The sequence below is a fragment of the Saccopteryx bilineata genome, chromosome 8 (genome assembly GCF_036850765.1).
Source record: "Saccopteryx bilineata isolate mSacBil1 chromosome 8, mSacBil1_pri_phased_curated, whole genome shotgun sequence".
Classification (NCBI taxonomy): Eukaryota; Metazoa; Chordata; class Mammalia; order Chiroptera; family Emballonuridae; genus Saccopteryx; species Saccopteryx bilineata.
Window position 1 is genome coordinate 29,078,995 of NC_089497.1, and position 20,281 is coordinate 29,099,275.

Here is a 20,281-nt window from a genome sequence, read left to right on the forward strand (position 1 = left end):
AATGTAGCCCCAGGGAACCCACCCGTCTCTCCCTGCCTCCCAGCTCTGAGAACACATGTCTCTGCCTCCTGGTTGTCTCATCTGAAGAGATTTATGACAATGAAATATGTTCCTGCACTCCTACTCCCTTTTTTATTTTAAGTTATTTCCATGTTAAATAATAATTCATTGTTAATGATGTCTCCTTTCAAATATTTAACAGATTCTGTTTCTTCACTGGCTTTGGACCATGGAAACTGGAGCAGGAAATCAGATGACCACACTTGAAATTCAAAGGGCAAATTGCATTTTCCTCAGTGATACTGGGGTACAAACGCCTTGCCCTATACGAACTATGCATCGTGAGCCTCTAATTTGGAATCTTCTTTTTCTTTTTTATTCCTTTTTTGACAACTAAAAGCATTTGATATCATAAGAGAGTATGTACAAATTACATTAAAAGGCGTAATAAAATAGATATTTTCACTAATGTTTAATATTACTGTGATTGCAACAGACATAGATGAAGATGGATAGAGTGTGTTATATTGATGCTTCAACTACTAAGAGTAACACTGCCACTGGGGACATTATTTTCTGTAATTATAAGTGATTCTTTCGCATCCCAGTCCGACGCTCTATCCACTGCGCCACCGCCTGGTCAGGCTAAGTGATTCTTGATAAAGATTTGAACAAAACAAGTGTTGCCCCTGCACTCACATGCTACTTGTGTTGCTGAAAAATTAAGCGTTCACTGAAATGGTGGCAGAAATACTTTATGTTGTCATGTAAAGCAGAGACAAGGTTTGGCCTCAGGTATGTATAAATAAAATATTCACATTCTATAATATCTGGCAGGTAATTTGAAATTGTGTGGGGACTCAATATAATTCTTTTTTTTTTTTGTAAGAGATGTCTTGTAGTGTACCCAGCAACGCTGGCTCCATTTCACTAACTCCCCATTAATTATGTGGTGATAACAACTGAAAGGCCCTACATAACCCCCATTCCCCACATAGTGAGGGGCAGGAAGATCACTTGCTGTCATTGCTTCCATGGACACTTTAGGAAGTGTTTAAAATTTAAGTACTAAATTCATCTGTTTACAATCCAAGGGTGGTTAATTAGCATTTAAAAATTTTTGTTTACCAGAGTTATCTCAATAAATTTAATTAAAAACCCAATGAGAATAAACAATTCCAAATGCTTAAAAAAGAAGAGCTAAATCTTCTGTGGTACTTACTCTTCACGGCTACCTGGAAGCTGTGGTTGAAGTGTCCGGTAAATAAGGTTAATGCTCCCTCAGTCACTATAACCAATGGGACACCAACTCCAAGTACCACTCCGATGGGGCCAAGAGGGCCTCTCCTCTGACCTTCCTACAGCTGTGTGTGTTCTAACTGCCATGGGTGAGGAGCCAAGGGAGTGTGCTGTCCAGAACCCACCCTTTTCCAGACCATGCTCTGGATAGGCGAGACCCTAGAATTCTCCACCCAGAGGATGTAGAGCTCTCTCTGGTGACTGCAGAGGTTTTTTTTCTCAGGGTTTAGCTGCCTGAATTGGACCGGTCCCCCTGGCATCAGCACCTCTGGGCCCAACATGGAACTAAGGAGCAGCTGCTTGTTAGGGGTTGTAGATGGAGTTGGCTGTGCAGATGGGGTGTTCCCATTCATTATTGTAAACCCTACCATGGTTCATTGCTGAGTTGGATGTAGGAACTAATGAACTGGGGGTGAGCTTTTCTCCCCGAGCCTCTACATTCTGGTATAGCACTTCAAGGAGTCTGTGAGAAGTCTACATTTGAATGTGGCCTCTCAGGTTCTTATGAATATATATTTGTCAAGCCAGAGGGATGAAACATATATAAATTGACAGTTTGTTAGCTTGATTCATTACTTTTAAATATTTACATACTGGATATGTGAGCCTCATTTGTACTCTTGCCCAAAACATCACAAACGTTAAGGGTGGGCTTGAGTAACACAGACGTGCGTGAAGAAGATCCCATGCTCAAATGTCCATGATTTTCTTTGCAGACAGAGATGTGCACAAAAAACAGTTCAAAAGCAAGAGCTGAAAAGAACTGACAAAATACCAGCGATGACTATCCATTACCATTTTTATTCTTTCTTTATCTAGCAAGCGAGATTTCTGCAAAGGGAAATACGATCACAATGAATAAATAAAAACCAATAATGGGAGTATTTCATTAGAAGAAAAAGCGGAGGGAAAATCCCCAGCTGTTGTTTGTACCAAACATGGTATGTATAAATATTTGATGTCAGCCAAGCTTGGTATCTGAAAATTGCTGGTATATCTGAAATTCTTAATAAAAATTCCCGGAAAATTCGGGGCTCCTGGGAATCATATGTGAAGTTAAGAGGGAAAGAAATAGTTCATCTCCTATGAAAGTGACAAATACGAAGAATAAAGTGTTAACAAGGTAGCAGATAGGTGTGACGGGGTATTGTTTTCTTCTTTTCATATTTCTTATCTTTTCTGAAAATGTCTGAAGCCACAGCTTGTTGGAGAGAGGGAAGCACCTCTTCCTTCTCTCCACAGAGTTCCTGGGGGAAAGTTGCATGTATCTCCTTCATGTGGAGGTGGTGCTCATGGCACGCGTGCAAGTGCCAACAACTCCTGACCTTCTAACCCCGGCTTCAATACAGCTGCCAGTTTATTTTTGTAGCACATGTGAAGAAGTGAGAAGTAGGAATAGTTAGTGTAAAAAAAAAACTCAGTCTTAGAAATCAAATTCTTTACATTTGGATTTCAATACTGAGGATCAATGGGACACTCCTTGGAACAGCCAATCCCATGTTGGCTTCTGGCAAATCACTGAATCTGCACAAGTCTCAGTTTCCTCAGGTGTCCATGAGTATAATAACAACCTATCTCAAAGAGGTATTGTAAAAATGGCTAACACAATACCTGGTGTGTGTCAGAGGCTTTCAGAATGTTTGGGAGCCTCTTCCAAATAGTGTAATATTTCAGAAATTGGTATAGATTTATATCAGACACATACAGTTTCTTTTTTATTTAAACTAAATTATTTAAAGCAATTTAAAATTATTATTCAAATAGAATTATTTAAATATATTTAATTATTATTTAAATATAATTTATTGAAATCTAAATTATTCTTTAAACACATTTAAATGATTAAATACATTGACATTGTTGTTTTCATGTCTTTCTACATGTACCCTTCCCCAAGTTCATTCAATCCTTGTCTTTGCATACATGTCCGAGATGCAGTTCTGGAGAGTGAGTCTAGAAGGAGGGCCAAAATGGAACTAGAGGATGTTGTTTGATTATTTTCTCCCTGTCTTCCAAGGAACTCCTGATTTAAAAATGCATCTGGCTTCCATTTCCTGCAAAGCGTTGCTTATTTGAAATGTTCAAGAAATCAATTGATCCAACTTCAAACAGACTGGGTTTTGCTGGCTGTGTAAGAGCCCAAACCTCGATCTATGTCACTCCCAAGTCTGAACTTCACAAGCAGCCAGCTCTTTTCATACCTTGGGAAAGGACTTCTTTTTGGCTACTTACCTTCTGTGCTGAGCCAAGTGTCAGGCTGGGAATTGAGGCAATAAATCTCTGTGATTCTTCATATTTGGAATTTCTCCTGTTGCTTCTGATAAGGAAATGACAGAATCTCCCGGCTCTATGCATGAACCTCAGAGACATTTGTAATCCAAATCAGGTTTTACTCACAAAATGGAAAACAAAATGTGCTAAACCTGGCTTTGTTCTTAACTAGATCACACTTGGAAATTCCTCTCTATCTTAAAATATTCTGATTAAATCTTTCTCAGTGTGTATGTGGGGGTGGGGAGTGGGTGGCAGCAAAATTCTTCCTAGGTGAAGGTCTTACAAAGGATCTTTCTCGCCTTTCTGTAGTAAGAACAGACCTCCCTCTTGGTTCTATGCCTTCCTCCACCCACTTTCTACACCTACTTTAGTACTTTCAAGTTTTGTACTAAGCCTCAACAACTGGCTGAAATGAATGCGATAGAGCAGTGGTCCCCAACCTTTTTTGGGCCACGGACTGGTTTAATGTCAGGAAATATTTTCACGAACTGGCCTTTAGGGTGGGACTAATAAATGTATCACGTGACTGAGACAAGCGTCAAGAGTGAGTTTTAGACAGATGTAACAGAGGGAATCTGGTCATTTTTTAAAAAAATAAAACATCATTCAGACTTAAATATAAATAAAACAGAAATAATGTAAGTTATTTATTCTTTCTCTGTGGACCGGTACTAAATGGCCCACAGACCGGTACCAGTCCATGGCCCGGGGATTGGGGACCACTGAGATAGAGGATCAGCAATTCCTCAAAAATGAAAAATTTTCCCAAGATCTATCCTCATTGTCTGAGAAGCCAACCTAGGTCCGGCTAACTCCCTGCCTGGTCACAGCAAAGAGATATTCTCAAAATAAAAGAAAGAAAGCGTTTTTCAAAATGTCTCTAGTTGATTTTGAGTATATTCTATCCAACAACATCACTGACAATGTCCACTGTCTGGCATTTTAGTGGAAATGGTAAAAAATACTTGGAACAAAAAGTTTCATTCAGCAGCAGTTCATTGGCCCTAACTCTCGTTTACCTGAGACACAAAACCATAAACAAAGAGGAGGAGAGCAACCCACCATGGTCAGGATTTTGCAGGGGTATGATTAGCACTGATATAATGTCAACTAGCAAGTGACTCCTTTCCAGGGAACCATGGTTTTGAGCCATGGTGTATCCCAATTAAAATGAGTTTCTTTCTCTCTCCTGAGTCTACAGGCAGCTCCTAATTTTGATTTTGTTGTCATAGGGCAAAATGATCAATGATTCTGACATAATCACTATTTTGAATAAGTTGTTCTATCTGTTCTTTTTACTGTTGAAATAATTGACTTGACGTTCACTGATTTAACTACTCTTTTGATGTCATGTAGATGCAGCTTTCTGAACTAGTAAAGCAAAGTTATTGTGTGACTAATGAAAACATTAGCTAATCTAAAAATCATGTACATTTGATCTTGGAATGGGTTTCTTACTTATGTTTGAACATGGGTGTGTCTGATATCCTAAGAGTTCATGTCAAACAAAATATGAAAGCCATAGAGCAAAAAAATATACCTAGACTTTTTGTTTTAACCCTTACTTAGTTCTCTCCTTTCCTCATGTCTGTGCTGTGGTTTGGGACAGAGTGGATTGGAATTTATTTGAGGGTTAGAAGTCTTTTTTTTTTACACTTATAAAGCTTTTTTTAGAAGTTCTGAGAGAACAAAAAATATATATAACAAACATAACTTCTAAATTTTACATTTCTTATGCATTTGTTAACTGCATTCATTTAAAAAATATTTCTTTGTGTGTCTACTGTAAGTCAGGCATTGGAGATACAGTGACAAAAAAAGCCTATAAGATTCACAACTCACGGAACTTACATCTTTTTTGGAGCGCACTAGATAATACACCAAAGCAGATAATTTTAGATAGAGGCAGGGGTCATAAGAAAAGGATCAGGATCTTGTGATAGAATGGGAATAGTATTGATGCTACTTTATATAGGCAGTAGGGACAGATCTTCCCTAGAAGGTAGCAACTGAATGTAACAAAGAACCCAGTCAGGTGACACAGAGCAGGCAGAGTTCCTAGCAAGTGTCACAGTTATTAATAATCCTTTATTGTGAAGATTAAATGAGTTAAAATATGTAGAGTGCTTAGAACAGTGCCTGGCATCCATAAATGCTGACTGCTTTTCATTCATTAAATATTCACCGAGGATCCACTAGGTTCTGGTCTCAGTGCATGAGATGCATAGAGAGTCCTAACTTTAGTAACTCACTCCAAACACGGTGCAGGGATTCTCAGTGTGTGGTGTACAGACCGTTTGCATCTTACTACTCATTGGTCTTCCTTGCTCCTGGTTTCCTGCCCCCAAAAGTCTGACTAGCTAGGGTTGGGGGACCAGAAATTCCTATTTTCTACAAGCCTGTTCCAGTTTATTCTTAGGCCCACTAAAGATTGAGAACCACGATCCTACTGGATAGATTGTGACTTAGCTGTAGTTCTTTTCAATAAGGTACGTGTTACAACACCAAGTGCCGTTGATCCTTGAACAACACAGGGGTTAGCAACACTGACATATGCACAGTCGAAAACTCCCACATAACTTCTAACTCCCCCAAAACTTATGTTGTCCTTCACTACCACAGGGGATTGATTGGTTCCAGGGTCCCCTGCAGGTACCAAAGTCCATGGATGATCAAGTTCCTTAAAATAAACGGCATAGAACAATGTATACAGTTGGCCCTTCACAGCCACAGATTTCCAACCACGAACAGAAAATAGTGTTTTCAGTCCATGATTGGTTGAATCTGGGGTATGGAGGGCCAACTGTGTATTTCTTGAAAAAAATCTGCATCTATAAGTGGACTAGTACAGTTCAAACCCACATTGTTCAAGGGACAACTGTACAAGCAACTGCCCCACTGCCAAAAACACTTCCTAATACTCAGGAGTAGCACTGCCCAGTTTCTGGAGCCGTAATTATCATGCAACTGTGTTTCACAATTAACATCCTGTAATCCTTAGGCCTAATTTTCTCGTTGAATTTGAGCTGGCTAGAGATATTGTGTGTTTTGGATTAACCTACTCTTGGCTATGGTTTGGAAGGTTTGCCTGACACTCTTAAGTGTCATTTAAAACCTGCCAAAGAAAAAAAGGCTTTTACCTTTTAGAAAGAATGTGCCAACCAACGTTTGTCAAAAGCTCTTGTATCCTGAAAGAAATTCTGTTTGTAAGTAGATTGGCCTAAATGAAGCTCCTCCCTTGGGCTCCTCTCCATACCTATTTTTAAAGTGCAATGTCACCAAAAAAGGAAGATGAGAAAATTTTATTTTATTATCTCTCCTTGGCTTTCCACTAGAACGTAATCTATTCATTTTCACTTTCAAATACACTTCTAATGATTCAAGGATCTCAAAGAACACTGGATACAAGAACACACTCATGCTGATCTACTCTAGGCTGAGTGATAATAGCATCTGAAATGCAGACTAGATTCCAGGCCAGCCTATGCTGAAGGGTGACACTTCTGTTTTCCCATCAAATACTTTCCTGAAAGATGCTATCCCATCCAATTACTTTTTCATCTCTCTCTTTTTAAAAACGCCTTCTTCATTTCTTATTTTTGTCTCTTTACTAGTTTCCATCCATAGCTACTCACTAGCTATAGCCAGATAGCATGATGCTTGTGAGAACAAAGCGGAGTCTGAGCATGAGGCAGAACTGGTAAGGGTGAATGAACTAATGTAAGTTTAAGGCATATTGGAATCTTAGGCATGGATTTTATTTTATTATTATTTTTTTTAGGCATAGATTTTAGAATCTTAGAATTGAGTAGGTGGTCAAAAGGAACCAACTTTTTGGGCTGCTAGTCTGTTAACTATTCAGTGTTTGTTTTTAAATTTTACTTTATTTTATTTATTCATTTTTAGAGAGGAGAAAGAGACAGAGAGAGAGAAGGGGGAGGAGCTGGAAGCATCAACTCCCATATGTGTCTTGACCAGGCAAGCCCAGGGTTTCAAACCGGGGACCTCAGCATTTCCAGGTCGACGCTTTATCCACTGCGCCACCACAGGTCAGGCGTCAGTGTTTGTTTTTAAACACAGGTTAGTAATGTCCCATCAGAAAAGAGTATGACGAATGGGTGAGAACTGTAGACCATGTGAAAGCTGGTAGAACCCAAGATAAAGGTTTGCTCATGCTCAGCCAGTGTCAATGAACCATATAAATAGGTAGGGCAAGAGAACTCAACTATGACACCAGAGAAGTGTCTAGACCAGCACTGCTCCCTGCGGAGAAAAATTCCTCTTGTAATTCTTATTAGGTTTCACCTGACAACATGGCTTTTTGCATAAAATCAAATAGAAGAACAAATAATTCTTTCTTTCCTTAGATTTAGCAGTTTAGTCAAGCTTTTTCTTATTCATTCATTCAACAAAGATTTGCTGAGTGCTAAGTGTGTGCCGGAAACAGTTCTAACTGGGGACACAGCAATAAAGAGCACGGAAAGGTCTTCATAGAGTTTGTATGCCCACAGAGTTTTATTGATTCTTCATCTATAAAAGTGATCGTAGCTAATTGGTATCCATCAGACAACCTAAAATGTTGAAAAGGAGCCACACTCTGTAAAAGCAGGGACCTGAAAAAGGAACTACATTTCATTGGAATATGGTGTCCCTTCAGTTTTCTCTGCATATTAGTTAATTTCTGTGTGCATTCTTATACTACTCTTTACTTAATTTTGGCTCTATCTCGGCTTTACCAGTGATTTTGGCTGAGTCTTTGTACCCCAAAGTGCTTTCCTGCTTTTATAGATTACATGTGGGTGCTGTGAGGGCACTGTCCCCAAAGCTTTGAGGCCAGTCTCAGTACAAAAGAGCTGCCTAAAAATTCAAAGCTCTGCTTCCCATAAAAGAGCCGCTGGCTCACAAACCCAGCACATTTCTTCTCAGTTTCCACTGTAACATTTCTTTCTCAAGAGTATAAATCTCATGCTGATATTTAACATTCCTTTAAACTGAACTGTGGACTTTTACCTTGTACTTCTTGAAAGAGTGAAGAGCTAAGCTTCCATTATTGATATTTATAAACATGTTCTAAACGGAAGGTATGATTTTATAATTCTTTTTTTTTTTAAGTGAAAGGAGAGGAGATAGACAGACTCCCCTACTGGGATCCACCCGGCAACCCGTGTCTGGGGCCAATGCTCAAATCAACTGAGCTATCCTCAGCGCCTGAAGCTGACATGCTCAGACCAAATGAGCTATCCAATGACTGTGGCCAACCCTAGAACTAATTGAGCCATTGGCTGTAAGAGGGGAAGAGAGAGAGAGAGAAAGGAGAGAGTGAGGAGAAGAGAAGCAGATGGTTGCTTCTCACGTGTGCCCTACTGGGTATTGAATCTGGGACATCTGCATGCTGGACCAATGCTCTTATCTATTAGCCAACCAGCCAGGGCTGTCAACGAGTCTTTGAAACTATTTTAGAAAAGAACATTTAGAAACATTACAACAGATCAGGCTTACTGTCTAGTGCAGGATTCTACCTTAGAGTGGGATTCTATGTGTTGCCCAAACAGTGTTGTTGTTAAACATAGCTCATCCTAAAAAGGTCATGACATATCTTAAAGATTCTTTAATTAAAAATTCTTTCCACTTAAAAAATTAATTCTGAAATCAAAATAACTAGTACATATAAAGGGTTACAAATTTCTCCTAATTCTAAAAAACTTAATTCTACTCCAGGCTTCCTTATTTTGGAAAATGATATTAATATATATTCAGTTGCTTGGGTTCAGAGACTAAAAGACGTTCTTTAAAAAATTATTTTTGCATCAAGATTCTGAGACTTTATGTAGTCCTATCATAATTAATATTTATTTTGATACATGCATAATAACATTTTAAATTTAACTTTTGAAGAAAATTATGGTTAAATGACATTGTAGCAGCAGTCTTCTTTTATTTCTTTTCTTTTTTCTTTTTGTGGTAAGAACAGGTAAGATGAGATCCACCTTCTTAAAATTTTAAGGATATAGTACAGTATTATTAACAATAAACATGATGTCTTACAGTAGACCTCTACAACTTAACACTTTATACTATTTTATAACTGACACTTTATACCACTGAACAGCAACTTCTCACTTCCCCCTCACAATTCCTGGCAACCACCATTCTATTTCTGCTTCTATGAATGAATTTGACTGTTTTATATACCTAGAAAAGACTCTTGATATCAATTTTCTCACATATCCAACCCATTAGCAAATTTTAAGACCTCTCCATGAAAATGTATCCCAAGGCACTATTACTAAGGTACCATCAAGTTTTGTGTAGACCAATGTAATAGCCTCCCCCTCTTATTTTCCAAGTGAAAGCAGGGGTGTTAGAGAGATAGACTCCCACATATACCTATAATCCACCAGTAAACCCCCATCTGGGGCCATGCTTGCAACCAAGCTATTTTTAGCACCTGAGGCAGGAGGTACCACAGAATCATCCTCAGCACCCAGGGTGATGCACTTGAGTCAATTGAGCCATGGCTGCAGGAGTGGAAGTGAGAAAGAGAGAGAGAGAAGAGGAAAAGGGAGGGCTGGAGAAGCAGACAGTCACTTCTCCTGTGTGCCCTGACTGGGAATTGAACCTAGGACATCCACACAATGGGCAAAAGCTTTACCACTAAGCAAACCAGCCAGGGCCCCCTATAATAGCCTCTTAACTGGACTCCCTTCCTTTATTCTTGCCTCAGGCTAACCTTCTCAGAGACAGCAGAGTGACAATTTAAAAATGCAGACCAGGGCTTGCTACTATCCTGTTCAAAACCTTTCTGTGTCTCCCTACCACAACCTACAAGTTCTGCATGGCCTGGCTCTACCCTCTTCTCGACAGCTCCTAAGTCTTGTGTTCTGGCCAGCAGACTTCTTGTTACTCTGGACCAAGTCCATCCAGCTCCCAATCCTGGGACTTCCATTTGTGGCTCCTTCTGCTTACATCAAGTTTAGATCTCTGTAACACCTGGCCTGTGTTAGAGCTCTGATTAAAAGTTATCTCTTCAGAGACACTTGCCCTGATTATCCAGTTTAAAGCAGTGCCCTCAACCCACCACCCCCATCACTCTCTATTCCTTTACCTTATTTGGTTTTTCTTCATTACAAAACATCCTATTGCTTATTTATTTGTTTCCTTGGGTACTGAATTATCTACAACTAGATAGAACATAAGCTCTGAAGGTGGAATGTCACTTTTGGCTTCATTCACTTAAATTCCCTAACCTAAAACAGTGCCAGGCACATAGAAGATTCTCAACACATATTTATTGAGTGAATAAATAGAGTTTTTTTGCTATCTTTAAGGTTGAATTAATTTTTTACTTGTGTAAGAAACTTCTTTCTAACTCAAATATGAGAAGACAGTCATCTGATGTCAGGCTTTTATTGTTAAAATAAATTGTAACTGTGGGGCAAGCATAGACCTAATAATCAGGATATATGTACCTTCAACCATTCACATATAGTTTTTAAAGCTATTTAAAATTTCTGTGCCTCAATTTTCTTCATTTCCCAAACCAAGGTTGTTACTAAAACTCATGTAGCTTATTTTTGGATTTGCTGTGATAATGAAATATATGGAAGTACTTGGCATAACAAAATAATTGATTAAAGTAAGAAACTAATATTTTACTCTACTATATTTTAATGATTATCCTTTATTTCTCTAGCTCTGTCTATGTGTTTCTTTTCCTTCATTATCGTAAGTCTTTATGCCAGCAGATCTTAGCATGTTATACAAACACAAGAGCAAAGAAACCTTTAGTACTGTGGTTTGACAACCATCCTGCAGTGTTTGGTTTACTGTTGTAAGAGATGGTTTGGTAACTAAGAAATCTTAGATAAGGAGCTAAAAGGATTAGCAGGGACCAGGTTTTTAAAGAAATTTTTTATTTATTGGTTTCAGTGATAGATGAAGGGAGATATATGAATAAAGAGAGGGAGGGAGAGAGAGAGAGAGAGAGAGAGAGAGAGAGAGAGAGAGAGGAACATCTAGCTGTTCCTGTATGTGCCCTGACCAGGGATCAAACCGACAACTTCTGCACTTTCAGGATGATCCTCTAACCAACCAACCAAGCTATCCAGGCAGGGCAGACACCAGGTTTTTTAAATATAAGGAATGTTGGATAAAAAAAAGTCTGGAGTGAGTGGAGGTTGGACCACAATCCTCCAGCAAAAATGTGACTTTTTTTTTCCAGGAGTCCTTTTTTGCGACCTTTGGGAGCAGAACAGGCAGGCATACAGAGAACTCAGGTGCACAGACCAAGTGCAGCATCCAGGAAGAGAAGTGAAACACAGACCTCCCTGGCTGAGCTCTTTACTACTTTGCAAACTCCGTGAGTGTTATTCTTTACTGCTAGCACTTCTGGGCAATAGACCAGGATATGAAATCTGCTGTCCTGCTTCTGGTCAGGGTGGCAGCGTAGGTAAATGCGGTACTGGCATTCTTCCACAACCACATCAGAATTATAAGTAAACTAGAGAACAACCATAATTCAGAACCACCTGAAATCTAGCTGAATGGAAGTCCTACAGCTAGGAATTTAAAGAAGAAGCCACACCGAGACTGGTAGGAGGAGCAGAGATGTGGAACAGGCTGGTCCCACACCCACATGTGGTGGATAAAAATCAGGAGGGATATCTCAGCTGTAGAGGTTCTCCCTGAGGAGCAAGGAGTCCTAGTCCCACACCAGGCCCCCCAATCCCAGAGTTCCAGTGCCAGGAAGAGAAATCCACAAAACTTCTGGCTGCAAAAACCAATGGGATTGTAACTAAGGAAGACACTCTGGCTTCTGAGTCCTAGGCAGTTTCTCTTAAAGGGCCTGCATGGCTACTTACTCAGACTCACTACCTCTGGGCTCCAGCACTAGGCAGCAGCTTGGAAGGAACTATGGATACATAGGGAGGCATCAAAGTGAGAACTGGGGAGCAGCTTTCTGCCAGAGAAAAGCGTTGGCAGAGACCATTGCTCCTTTTCTGAGACCCTTTTCCACAAAGCAGGAAGGCTGGTGCCATATGTAAGTCTCCGTCAACCGAGCTCACACTGTTCACCCCACACAGTTGATTCCCTGAGACCTAGACCCACTCAACTTGTGGACCCATCCAAACTGCTTCCATTGGCTTTTCCGTATAAATGGCCTGTCTCGGCTCATGCTTCAGGCTTTCTTAAAATCTTTCAAACAAGCAGCATCTGGTCTCAGTGTGCCCTGTACCTCTTGATAAGTGGCAGCAGGCCAGGCAATATCAGTAACCAGCCTTAGTTCACAGATTGGCCTCTCCTGGGCAACTCCAAGACTAGTGTAAGTAGCAGCCATCTGTAGACTGCTTTGTAGCTCATGCTAGGTGGCCCTGGGAAGAACACAGGCAGTGGTTGACCTTGGTTTGCAATTCCTGGGAAGCCTCAGAGCCAGTGAGCCTGGTGGACACCTTCAGATCATATGCAAGCACCACCCAAGCACCTCCACAAACGACACACTCAAGGGGCAAACTCAGTGAGTGCCAGAACCCTACCAAAGTAAGTCCTGCTTTCTAGGGTGAGACTTTGCACAGCTGATCCTCCACAGTGATTGGTGGTTGCAGCCAGTCCTTGTAGCCAATCAGCCTGGTAAATCCCTCCCATTGATATGACAACATCAGTCAAGGCTCAACTACAACAAGAGGCTGCACACAGCCACCATGGGGTCATACCTGGAATCCCCAACTTGGGTTATCAGAGAGGCTGTGCCACTGGACCCTACAGAACACCTACTATATAAGGCTATTCTACCCATCCTGGGAGATATAACAGCTCTATCTAATAAGAAACTAATACAGGGAGGCTGCTAAAATGAGAAGACAAAGAGACATGTCATAAATAAAAGAACAGAACAAAACTCCAGAAAAAACGAAACCAAATGGAGATTAAGTTTTCAATCTGGTTAAGCAATCTATCAGATGCAGATATCAAAACACTGGTTAGAAGGATGCTCAATGATTTCAGTGGGAACTTTAATAAAGAGCTAGGAAACAAACAAACAAACAAACAAAAAATGAAAATAGAAAACATAAAAAAAACCCAATCATAAATGAAGACAATATTAACTGAAATGAAGACTACATTACAGGTTATCAACAGTAGATCAGGTGAAGCAGAGGATCAAATCAGGAATTTGGAAGATGAATAGGTGGAAAACACTCAGTTAAAACAGCAAAAAGAAAAAAATAAGTCCAAAAAAATGAGGATAGTATAAGGAGCCTCTGGGATAACTTTAAGTGTAGCAACACTTGCATCATGGAGGTGCCAGCAGATGAGAGAGAGAGCAAGACATTGAAAATGAACTTGAAAAAATACTGATAGAAAACTTCCCTGACCTGGTGAAGAAAATAGACATAAAATTCCAGGATGTGCAGAGTCTCAAACAAGATGAACCCAAAGAGGCCCACACAAGACACATCCATCATTATTAAAATGCCAAAGGTTAAAGACAAAGAATAAAAACAGTAAGAGAAAAGCAGTTACCTACAAGGGAACTCCCGTAAGACTGTCAGCTGATTTCTCAGCAGAGACTCTTCGGGCCAGATGGGATTGGCAAGAAATATTCAAAGTCATGAAAAGTGAGGACCTATGATCAAGATTACTCTACCCAGCAAAGCTATAACTTAGCATCAAAGGACAGATAAAGAGTTTCCCAGACAAGAAAAAGCTAAAGGAGTTTATCACCACCAAATCAATATTATATGAAATGTTAAAGGGTCTTCTTTAAGAAAAAGAAAAAAAGAAGATAAAAAATATGGACAATAAAATGACAATAATATCTATCAATAATTGAATCTCAAAAATAAACTAAAGGAACAAACAAAACAGAAATAGCCTCATAGATAATAGAGAACATTTTGGTGATTGACAGATGGGAGGGCGTTGGGAGGGACTGGGTGAAAAAAGTGAAGGGCTTAAGAAGTTCAACTTGGTTGTCACAAAATAGTCATGGGAATATAAAGTACAGCATAAGAATATAGTCAATAATATTCTATGTATGGTGTCAGATGGGTCAGAGATTTATCAGGATGATCACTTAGTAAGTTATATTAATATAATGTCTAATCACTTAGGTGTTCACCTGAAACTAATTTAATACTGTATGTCAACTGCAATTGAAAAATAAAAAATGATTTAAAATTAAATAAAGTAGAAAAACTGCTGTCTTAGCTTCTTTCCCACATTGTAGCACAATTTGAGAAAAAGCAATCTGGTTACTGCCCATTATTTGCTGTATGATCACATTCACAGGATAACTTAGGCAGTTACGCTAAAATTTAATCTGGCTTTAAGAAACTCCAAAACCATGTAAACTACATTTTTATTTGTTTTTTACTTTATGGATGAAGAAGTAGAGCCCAGAGAATTTCAGCAACTTGTCCAAGGTTGCCTAGCAAGGTGGAAGCTGATTCCAAGCTGGTGTTATTTTTATTTCATTATGGTCTTTGTGTAGGTAGAAATATCTCTTTAGTTATTGCACGGTGGGCTGATTTCATTTGGAAGAATCAGAAAAAAATAATTGCTTCAGTTTGTATTTCATAAAACTTTTCCGACCCATTCTGGGAACTGATGACTGTTTATGGGTACCAATTGTTTCAGTAACTATTTTAGATTGCTGATATAAAAGAGGCTGGCTAGAGTAATATCCCTCCAGGAACTGTCCGGGTTCGATCCCAGCTCTACCAGTTTTCTGGCTGGACAACCCCTGGCATCTTTCTTAGTTTCTTTGTACCTTGATAGTTATATTTTGTGTCTATAAAATGGGGATAATAATTCTATCTCTTTGAGTTGCTGTGAATACGAACATTATTAAAGTGTTAGAACAGTGCCCAGCACACAGAAAGTAGTATACTGGATATTTGTTTATTTTTGTAGTACTTAGATATTAATGTATATAAGGCTAGAGTACATTAGAGCTTGTCTCAAGAGTTCTCGTCTTGAACATAGTTTGGTAAAAAAAAAAAAAAAAGATTTCCAAACGAAAGCATCATCTCGTAGTCTGGAGATGCAGTAACTCAAAGTTGTCAATAGATGGCAATAGTGATACATTGCAACTTCAGCTGCCACAGGTTTTAGACGAGCGTTGTGAACTCAGGCTGGCCCTTCCTCACGAGGGGGGCCTTTAACAAAACTGTAAGGATCAGCAGATCAGCAAAGTTTGCCTGCTGTGGCTGCCCTTGGGCCTCACTCACATGCACCCAATTCTCCTAATGGCGGTCCCACAGAAGCCTGGTGTTTACCTGCCTGCTTCCTATTGTGAATTTGAATATCAGTAGTGCTGTCACAATCCCCTGTTAGAGAAGATTAACCTGTGGTTCTTAAAGTACCCCTCCATCCCCGCCTCAGTACACTTGGGGAACTTGTCAAAAATGTGAATTCCTGGGCCCCTTCTCTGACCTGCTGACCTGGAATCAGTGTTTAACAAGCAGCCCTCTTGATGACTGTGATGTCAGCTAAAGTTTGAGAGCCACTGAGATGAACCAATGTTTAGCATCATATAAATGTAGATGCTGGGTGGGTCCTCAGCGAGTATTTTGCCTAACCTACTCATGTGTTGAGCAGGAAACAGTCTAGAGCAGTGGTCCCCAACTCCTGTGCCACGGACAAATAGCGGTCCGTGGGCCATTTGGTTCTGGTCCGCAGAGAAAGAATAAATAACTTACATTATTTCTGTTTTATTTATATTTAAGTCTGAACGATGTTTTATTTTTTAAAAATTACCAGATTCCCTCTGTTACATGTCTAAGACTCACTCTTGACGCTTGTCTCGGTCACATGATACATTTATCCGTCCCACCCTAAAGGCCAGTCAGTGAAAATATTTTAACTGGTCCGTGGCCCAAAAAAGGTTGGGGACCACTGGTCTAGAGTTAAAGAGCTCACTGAAGACACAGGGTTGGGCTTGTGGCAGAACCAGCCCCGAGACTGCTCCATTGTATCCTTCAGGTTTTCTCCACTGTACCCCTGCATACCTTTCTCCCGTCAAAACATAGGCCACTAGGTATACACATCTAGCTTGATCCTTATTCATAAAGAAAAACCCACTTATTTATTTATACAGGTGTTGGTTCATTCGTATCAATAGACACTTCTCTAATGGACATAAAAATGTGTGTGCGATGCACTGAGTATGATGCATTTTTAGTTTGTGTGTGTGTGTGTGTGTGTGCGCGCGCACACGCTCTGGAAGTGAGGGGAATCAAGTTAAAGTAGTTATGTTCTCAATTCCTAGGAGAGGCATATGTATAGGATCCCCAGGGAAATGGGCAAGTGCACTAAGTCAGGCATAGGGTTTAGGGAAGACAGAAAAGATGAGAACACTTCAAAGTTAAACTTTGAGTGATGGGTAGGAGTTCACCAGGAAAGGACATTCAGAAATATAAAGAAGGATCAGCATGGGACTATGAAACTGTGAGTAATTGCAAGTTTGGTTTGATGAGGGATAGGGTGTATGTGGAGATGTTATTGTATTATAAATAATAATAATATTACTAATAATATAGTAATATCTGACACATATTGAATATTAACTATGTGCCACGCACTGTACTATTTTGCATCTATTATTAGTTGATTTACTCTATCAATAACTTTTAGACTGCTCTTATGCTTATTTCATAAATGACAATTGAAATGCATGTACTGTTTTATTTTCCTTAAAATTAAGTGTTACTGTTTCCATTTCTTAGACAAACACTGAGCTTCGTATTTTGGGGGGAAGAGGAATATGTTTTTAAGACACATAATTTTATTGTAAGCACATTTTCCATAACTACATAAAATCAGAAGGATTTTTTTTTTTTTTTTTTACAGAGACAGAGAGTGAATCAGAGAGAGGGATAGACAGGGACAGAGAGAGATGAGAAGCATCAATCATTAGTTTTTCATTGCACGTTGCAACACCTTAGTTGCTCATTGATTGCTTTCTCATATGTGCCTTGACCGCGGGCCTTCAGCAGACCAAGTAACCCCTTGCTGGAGGCAGCGACCTTGGGTTCAAGTTGATGGGCTCTTGCCCAAACCAGAGATGAGCCTGCGCTCAAGCTGGTGACCTTGGGGTCTCGAACCTGGGTCCTCTGCATCCCAGTCTGATGCTCCATCCACTGTGCCACTGCCTGGTCAGGCATAAATCAGAAGGATTTTGACATAGTTTCTTTTTGAACTCAAGGAATGAATGTCCAACTATTCATTAGTCTATCAGCAACTGTGGAAGTAGCCATTTCTCACAAAAATAGATGATTGGGTCTGAAAAGTGGCAAAGAAAGCTCCTTTCAATTATTCGGTTCACTGAAGAAAGGAAATTGAGTAATGAATGAGTGATCTGGTCTGAAATCATTGGCTTTGTTAAATTTTTTATTTTTATTTTATATGCATTTACTATAAATGTGCTCTTCATGTAAGACTATCAGTCAGTATTAGCATATTTTGTTCTTGCACAGGAGTATTCACAAACAAATTAAAATTAAAATTCTAAAGTTCTGTAGGATTTCAAATACCTAGCCCTTCCTAGGTAAGGTTCCAGAAATTACTGGATTCTTTGGGATATTTTTTAGTGATTTTACTTTTTCCTGAGAAAATAACTTTTCTGTTCCTTAGTTTCCTCATCTGAAAATATTGGTGTTGGATGATATAGTCTAGAAGGCTCCTTTCAGCTCTAACAGTCTGTGAATTTATGATTTAATAACTAAATGGCACATATAACTTATCTGAGCTGCCTTTGCAGTAAAATTTTAGTGTGTTGTTTCCATAAAAGAAGTTATCAGACCAAATATTTCTCCAAGCATTTTAAAATGTGATGGCTGAAACAGCTCTATAATTTACTTTTTTAGGATCACTAAGACCTTATCCAGTTCAAAGGTGTGATTATATGATATATTCCTGCATGATAGTTTACACAGTTCAGTGGCTAACACTAAAGCCAGTTTTAAGCAGATGCCATTAGATATGATTGATGACCAGATTTACATAATGCTCTGCTTTTCTTATTGCTGCAATTATAACCTTGAGTTTTAAGAGCTCATTTTACAACCTTGATCTTTACATTCATGTTTGCAGCTGAGGGCAGACTGCTTTCTCAAGAAAACCTAGGAAACCCAATCCAATTTTCACCTTTTTTTTTGGGTATTTTTCCGAAGTTGGAAACGGGGAGGCAGACAGACTCCCGCATGCGCCTGACCGGGATCCACCCGGCATACCCACCAGGGGGCAATATTCCACCCATCTTGGGGCGTCGCTCTGCCACAATCAGAGCCATTCTAGCGCCTGAGGCAGAGGCCACAGAGCCATCCTCAGTGCCCTAGCCAACTTTGCTCCAATGGAGCCTTGGCTGCGGGAGGGGAAGAGAGAGACAGAGAGGAAGGAGAGGGGAGGGGTGGAGAAACAGATGGGCGCTTCTCCTGTGTGCCCTGGCCGGGAATCGAACCCGGGACTCCTGCACGCCAGGCCGACGCTCTACCACTGAGCCAACTGGCCAGGGCCCAATTTTCACCTTTCTTATCTAGAGAACTTGAATAGTATACAGATTACTTTATCTTGAATCAAAGGAAAGGCATTAACTCCTGGAAAGAGAATCTATAAAACATATTATTTAAAAATTTTATGATTGAACACAAAATTTGCATTTTATTTCCCCTAGATAATTTTTGCCTGTCTCATTTGAAATCAATTTTGTGGTTGATTAGAATAATTTTTCTATTTACTTATTCTGTAAGCAATGCATGTTTATTCTGGAATTATTACAGAAAAGTATAAATAATGATATAGAAATATCTATAATTCTGCCATCCAGAATTGGCTATTGTTAATATTTCTCTTTTTACTTCTTTCTAGGTAAGCATAAACATTAAGAAATTGGCATTGCCTGACCAGGTGGCCACGGAGTGGATAGAGCATCGGACTGGGACATGTAGGACCCAGGTTTAAAATCCTGAGTTCACCTGCTTGATTGTGGGCTCATCTAGCTTGAGCATGGGCTCACCAGCTTGAGCATGAAGTTATTGGCTTGAGCAATGGATCATATATATGACCCCATGGTTGCTGGCTTGAGCCAAAGGTTGCTGACTTGAAGCCCAAGGTCACTGGCTTGAGCAAGGGGCCACTTGCTCTGCTATAGTCCCCTAGTCAAGGCACATATGAGAAAGCAATCAGTGAACAACTAAGGAGACAAGGAGCTGCAACGAAGAATTGGTGCTTCTCATCTCTCTCCCTTCCTGTCTGTCTGACCCTATCTGTCCCTCTCTCTGTCTCTCTGTCAAAAAAAATTAGCATCAAGTTATACATTATATTTTGAAGTTTATTATTATTATTATTACTATTAAGTGAGAGGTGGGGAGGCAGACTTCCTCATGTGTCCCAACCAAGATCCACACAGCAAGCTCCCTACCAGGCTATGCTTTGCTCATCTGGGGCTGCTGCTCTGTTGCTTGGCAATAGAGCTATTTTAGCACCTGAGGTGAGGCCATGGAGCCATCCTCAGTGCCCAGGGCCAATTTGCTTGAGCCACTTAAGCCATGATGCAGGAGAGGAAGAGAAAGACAGAGAGATAAGGGGAGGGGGAGATGTGGAGAAGCAGATAGTTGCCTCTACTTTATGCCCTAACAGGGTATCCAATCAAGGATTTCCATACGCTCTACCAAGTCAACCGGCCAGGGCTCTGAAGTCTTTTAAAAAT

At 39.8% G+C, this 20,281-nt stretch overlaps 1 protein-coding gene across 2 annotated transcripts in view; it reads right to left on the reverse strand.

The window, feature by feature from the left end:
• COL8A1 (collagen type VIII alpha 1 chain) overlaps window positions 1–20,281 on the reverse strand; it is a 169,741-nt gene that overhangs the window by 36,570 nt on the left and 112,890 nt on the right. The window lies entirely within an intron of this gene.